Here is a 6,393-nt window from a genome sequence, read left to right as displayed (position 1 = left end):
AGGGGTACAAGGGGCCACGACCCCAGTCGCGAACGAAGCGGCCTTTGCCGCCGCCTTCAGGGCCCGCTTCGGAAATCTCGACGACGAGGCGGCAGCACAAGTAGAGCTGGCGAAGCTCTGCGCGGACAAGTCGGTCCATGAAAAACGCACCGCCGCGGAGTTCTCCGCACTGTTCAAGGGTCCGGCAGATCGCTCTGGGTATGGAGACCTGGAGCTACGCGACAAGTACCTGAGCGGCATCCCCTCCCGCGTCTACAGGAAGATCAAGCTCGAGACCTTCACCACGTGGCAAGCAGCTGAGAAGCGCGCCACCGAGGTCGAGCAGATCCTCGACATCAGCCGGGCCCGTCGGCCCGAGCTAAACAACTTCTTCTCGGCCCGAGGTCGAGGACGCAGTGGGGCACGTGGTGGTGCACCCCCATCACACGGAGCTTCGGCCAGCATCAATGCGGCCGTCGGAAAAGGAAACTTTTCCGGCAGTTGTTTCAGCTGCGGGAAGCAAGGGTACCGACGTTTTGAGTGCCCTGATTGTAAGGACAAGCCTTACACAAAACGCGCCAACGCACAGGCTACGGTTGCCTCGGGCTCCACCCAGGCTGCGACAAGCGCCCCCGTCACGACAACACCCTCGGCAAGTATAAGTGCCGCTTCAGCGAAATCTGAGCAATCAGAGCTGGCGGACTTAATGGCACAGGTGAAGTCGATGCGCGAGGAGCTCGAACACTATTGGGCGATGAAGGAGGAGTCTTTTTGATCCAGTCCGCGCTTCGTGCCGCACGCATCGGGCCGCGAGTGTCATCATGTAATAAGTATAATGTATTGTCAACTGCAATGGTGTACGAGCTGGACCAGGGGTCCCAGCATTTTCACATTCCAGTTCGACTCCAAGGGAAAGGACGGCACAAAGACATAATTGCTATGGTGGACAGCGGAGCCACCACAAAGTTTATCAACAAACGATTCATTGAAGACAATAAGGTGCAAACGCGGAAATTGAAAGAACCGATTCCGCTATACAATATCGACGGCACCCTAAACAAAGACGGAAGCATCTCGGAAGTAGCAGTGCTACAGATGCACATAGGAGAACACGTCGAGAAGATGGTGTTTACGGTCACGGACATCGGTCCAGAGGATGTGATCGTAGGGTTGGATTGGCTGCGAGAGCACAACCCCGAGATCAATTGGGAGTCAGGCTCCCTAAAATTATCACGATGCCCTGAAATGTGCAGTACCAGGAAAACTGGCCGAATGGAGCAAGCAGCGACTGCGCGTGATACAGGGGTCAGGCCCATGGCGCGCAGGCGTCCGCCGAAGTCCAAACGGTCGGTTATAGGTGCCTGCCGGAGTAAGGTACTCCCGGACTTCGAACCCGAAGAAGATCCGGCAGAAGAAGAGTGGGATGAGGCCGATTTGATCGAAGCCTGGGAGCAAGGCATCACGCTTCCTGGCACTCCTCAACTGTTCGTCGCAGCAGGGCATACGTACCCCCAGCTATTTGCTGAGGAGGAGATCAAAAAGAAGGTCATCAAGACCACTGAGGAGTCGGTGCCCAAACAGTACCACGAGTTTCTGAAGGTCTTCTCCAAAGAAGCATCAGAATGGCTGCCCGAAAGGAAGCCGTACGATCACGCGATCAAACTCGTGCCCGGCTACTCGACGTTCCACTCAAAGATGTATCCCCTATCAAACAACGAGCAGGAGGAACTTGATAAGTTCCTAAAGGAGCAACTAGCGAAGGGCTACATACGGGAGTCGAAGTCGCCCATTTCGTCCCCCTTTTTCTTCATCAAAAAGAAGGAAGGGACGCTTCGACCCGTGCAGGACTATCGCCGGCTGAACGCAATCACCGTCAAGAATCGCTATCCGCTGCCGCTGATCGCCGAGATGGTAGATAAACTGTGTGGCGCCACGCTCTTCACCAAGTTCGATGTCAGATGGGGCTATAACAATGTCTGGATCAAAGCCGGTGACGAATGGAAAGCCGCCTTCGTAACCAACCGGGGGCTGTACGAACCCCTGGTGATGTTCTTTGGCCTCACCAATTCCCCTGCAACCTTCCAGGCCATGATGAATGAGATCTTCCATGATCTTATCGTCGGTGGAAAGATCCTTGTGTACCTGGATGATATACTCATCTTCTCTACCAGCAAGGAGGAGCACGAGAAGGTCACGCGCGAGGTTCTTCGTCGCCTTCAGGACAATGATCTGTTCCTGAAGCCTGGGAGGTGCGAATGGGATGTTCCCAAGGTCGACTACGTCGGCTATGTGTTCGGTGGCGATGAGGTAGCGATGGATCCTGCGAAGCTAAAAGGAATCAATGAGTGGCCGGTACCCCGGAACAAGAAAGATGTCCAGAAGTTCCGGGGGTTCTCCAACTTTTACTGCCGCTTCATTAAAGACTTTGCCAAGATCTCGCGACCACTCGACCGGCTCACAGGGAACGACCCATGGCATTGGGGCGAAGAGGAGCAACATGCCTTCGATGAGCTCAAGCGGCTCTTTGCGATGACTCCAGTCTTAGCGCTGTACGACCCTAATCGGGAAACGCGCATTGAAGTCGATGCCTCAGGGTATGCCACTGGCGGTGTGTTGATGCAGAAGCAGGATGATGGCAAATGGCACCCTATTGCTTTCAGATCCCATGCGATGGATCCGGCACAGCGGAACTACGAGATCTACGATAAGAAGATGCTCGCAATCATTGAGGCGCTAGACGATTGGCGCCACTATCTCGAGGGGTTACCCAATCAGTTCGAGATCGTGACCGATCATAAGAACCTCGAGTACTGGCGTACATCCCAGCATCTCACGCGCCGTCAAGCGCGATGGTCGCTGTTCCTGGCCCGCTTCGACTTCCACATCACACACAAGGCCAGAACGTCAAACGGAAAGGCTGATGCCCTATCTCGCCGATCAGACCATCAGATCGGCGATGAGGACGACAACACCGATCAGGTAGTTCTTAAGCCAGAGCGCTTCCGCATCGCCTCCACCAGGCGCGGTCACGCCTCAGTGACAGCTGATCAGTCGCTTCTGAAGCGCATCAGGGAATGTTCGGAGAAGGATCGGGAGGTGGCCGAGGCACTTGAAAAGGTGCAGGACCTCGGGCCGCCCCGGCTGCAAAGGGGTTTCGAGGAGTGGAATGCCGAACAAGGGCTTCTGCTGTTCCGCGGGTGCGTGTACGTCCCAAAGAATGCGGAGCTCCGGCGGGATATAGTCAAGATCCACCACGACTCGCCAATTGCCGGTCATGGCGGTCGTGCTAAAACCCTTAAGCTCGTATCGTGGAACTACTGGTGGCCTGGGATGTCTAAATTTGTTAATGAGTACGTAAGCACCTGCGACGTGTGCAACCGTACCAAGACATTTCCAGCTAAGCCCCAGGGTCCACTGAAGCCGAACGAGATCCCTGAGCGCCCGTGGCAGATCATCACGACCGATATGATCGTTGGCTTGCCAAAGTCTGATGGATTCGACTCGATCCTGGTCACCGCCAACCACTTCACAAAGCAGGTCCACTTCTCGGCCTGTCATGAGACCCTGACGGCAGAAGGTGTGGCAGATCTGTACATCCGCGATGTGTTCAAGCATCATGGGGCCCCGGCCAAGGTCATATCAGACCGAGGTCCCCAGTTCGCTTCGAAGTATCTCCATGCGGTGTACAAGGGGATGGGGATCGAGCCGGCGCTGTCTACAGCGTTCCACCCCCAGACGGATGGCCAGACTGAGCGCTGGAATCAGGAGATCAAGCAGTATCTGCGCGCTTTCGCAAGCCACAGACAGGATGATTGGGCGAAGCAGTTACCGCTCGTGGAGTTTGCACTGAACAACCGAGTTCACTCCACAACTGGGTATTCCCCATTCTTCCTGCATCAAGGATACCATCCTGAGATCCAGGTTTGGATCAATCCGATGTCCGCAATGCCTGCAGCCGCCGACCGGCTTAAGATCCTAAAGGAGATTCACGACGATACGCGCTCTGCGCTTGAGCTGTCAGCTGAGCGCATGAAGGTGTACTATGACAAGCACGTGCAGGAGGCACCGGTCTTTGCGCCGGGGGACAAGGTCTGGCTTGATGCCCGGAACCTTAAGCTGAAACAGCCGAGCAAGAAGCTTAGTCCCAAGCGCCTTGGACCTTATGCCGTGCGGCAAAAGCTCGGAGACTTGGATTATGAATCAGTCCTGCCGAAATCGGTGCCAGTGCACCCGGTATTTCATGTCTCCTTGCTTAGCAAGTACATGTGTAGCGATATCCCGGGCTGGGAGCTGGAGGAGCCGCCTGCGATCGAGGTTGAGGGCAACGAGGAGTACTGTCGCGACTTGAGGTCAAGCGACTGGGGAAAACCTAAGGGCTGGGGGCGTCCGACTAAGTCTTACCGAAGCGATGGTGAGCTACGCTCAAACCTAAGGCTAGGGACAAGTAAATGTATTGGTTAGTATAAGTAAGAAAGTGATACAAAGGAGGGCTTACTGACCTAGGGACAAGAGGTCGAAACTGAGGTCCCTAGGGCAGCAGAGGCCGGCTTATATACAGGGGAGGTTAAGGGCAGGCTGTGCGCGCTGGTCCGTGCGCAGCTGGTCTGTGCGCAGCATGCCGACGCGGCCCCGGGGGCCGGTGAGTCAGAGCGGCTGTGTCAGCGGGGCCCGAGCTGTGCCGTGCACTGCCGTCCTATCTAATCTGATCGTACAGTAGATAACGATGTGTCCGTATCGGGCAGGTAGTACAGAGGTCGCGGGTTCGAGCCCGCGAAAAGGAAAAATTAAAAAACGGCTAGGCGCCGTGTCAAGTCGTGACATTACCCCCCCCTCAACGGCGCATGACCTCATGCGAGGCGCCCTTGCCCATTTCCCACCCAGAGCGGCAGCGTGCTTCAGTCAGCGGCGAAGGCATCGGCTGAAAGTTGAGACCACCAAAGACAGCGGCATTGAGGCGGCGAGGGGCATTCGGATTCTTCTGGTGGAAGTCGGCTATGAGGGCCGGCGCATTGGCAACGTTGCGCGCTGGTTCCCATGACGTATGCGAGTCGTCATAACCCTTCCACTTGACGAGGTACTGCAGCTGACGCCGGAAGATCCTCGAATCTTTGATCCGCTCAACCTCGTACTCCTCGTCGCCCTCAACCTCGATCGCAGGCGGCTCCTCTGGCTCCCGGCCCGGGATATCGCTACGCGTGTACTTGCTGAGCAAGGAGACATGGAATACCGGGTGCACCGGCACCGACTTCGGCAGGACTAATTCGTAATCCAGGTCTCCGAGCTTTCGCCGCACGGCGTATGGCCCGAGGCGCTTGGGACTGAGCTTCTTGCTCGGCTGTTTCAGCTTAAGGTTCCGGGCATCAAGCCAGACTTTGTCCCCCGGTGCAAAGACCGGTGCCTCTTGCACGTGCTTATCGTAGTACACTTTCATACGCTCGGCCGAAAGTTCGAGCGCAGAGCGCGTATCGTCGCGAATCTCCTTCAGGATCTTGAGCCGATCAGCGGCCGCAGGCATCGCAGACATCGGATTGATCTGCACTTGGATCTCAGGATTGTACCCTTGATGCAGGTAGAAAGGGGAGTGCCCGGTCGCGGAGTGAACTCGGTTGTTCAGTGCGAATTCCGCGAGCGGCAACTGTTTTGCCCAATCATCCTGCCTGTGGCTTGTGAAAGCACGCAGGTACTGCTCAATCTCCTGATTCCAGCGCTCAGTCTGGCCGTCCGTCTGAGGGTGGAACGCCGTGGACAGCGCCGGCTCGATTCCTAGTCCCTTGTACACCGCATGGAGATACTTCGAAGCGAACTGGGGACCTCGGTCTGATATGACCTTGGCCGGGGCCCCATGATGCTTGAACACATCGCGGATGTATAGGTCTGCCGCACCTTCGGCCGTCAGGGTCTCATGACAGGCCGAGAAGTGGACCTGCTTGGTAAAGCGGTCGGCGGTGACCAGGATCGAGTCGAATCCATCAGACTTCGGCAAGCCAACGATCATATCGGTCGTGATGATCTGCCACGGGCGCTCGGGGATCTCGTTCGGCTTCAGCGGACCCTGGGGCTTGGCTGGGAATGTCTTGGTACGGTTGCACACATCGCAGGTGCTTACGTACTCATTGACGAATTTAGACATCCCAGGCCACCAGTAGTTCCGCGATACGAGCTCAAGGGTTTTGGCACGACCACCATGACCGGCGATCGGCGAGTCGTGGTGGATCTTGACGATATCCCGCCGGAGCTCCGCGTTCTTTGGGACGTACACGCACCCACGGAACAACAGAAGCCCTTGTTCGGCATTCCACTCCTCAAAACCCCTTTGCAGCCGGGGCGGCCCGAGGTCCTGTACTTTTTCAAGTGCCTCGGCTACCTCCCGATCTTTCTCCGAACATTCCCTGACTGCGCTTCAGAAGCGACTGA

This window comes from Postia placenta (genome assembly GCF_002117355.1).
Source record: "Postia placenta MAD-698-R-SB12 unplaced genomic scaffold POSPLAscaffold_14, whole genome shotgun sequence".
NCBI classification, from domain to species: domain Eukaryota; kingdom Fungi; phylum Basidiomycota; class Agaricomycetes; order Polyporales; family Adustoporiaceae; genus Rhodonia; species Rhodonia placenta.
This window is presented reverse-complemented; position numbering follows the sequence as displayed.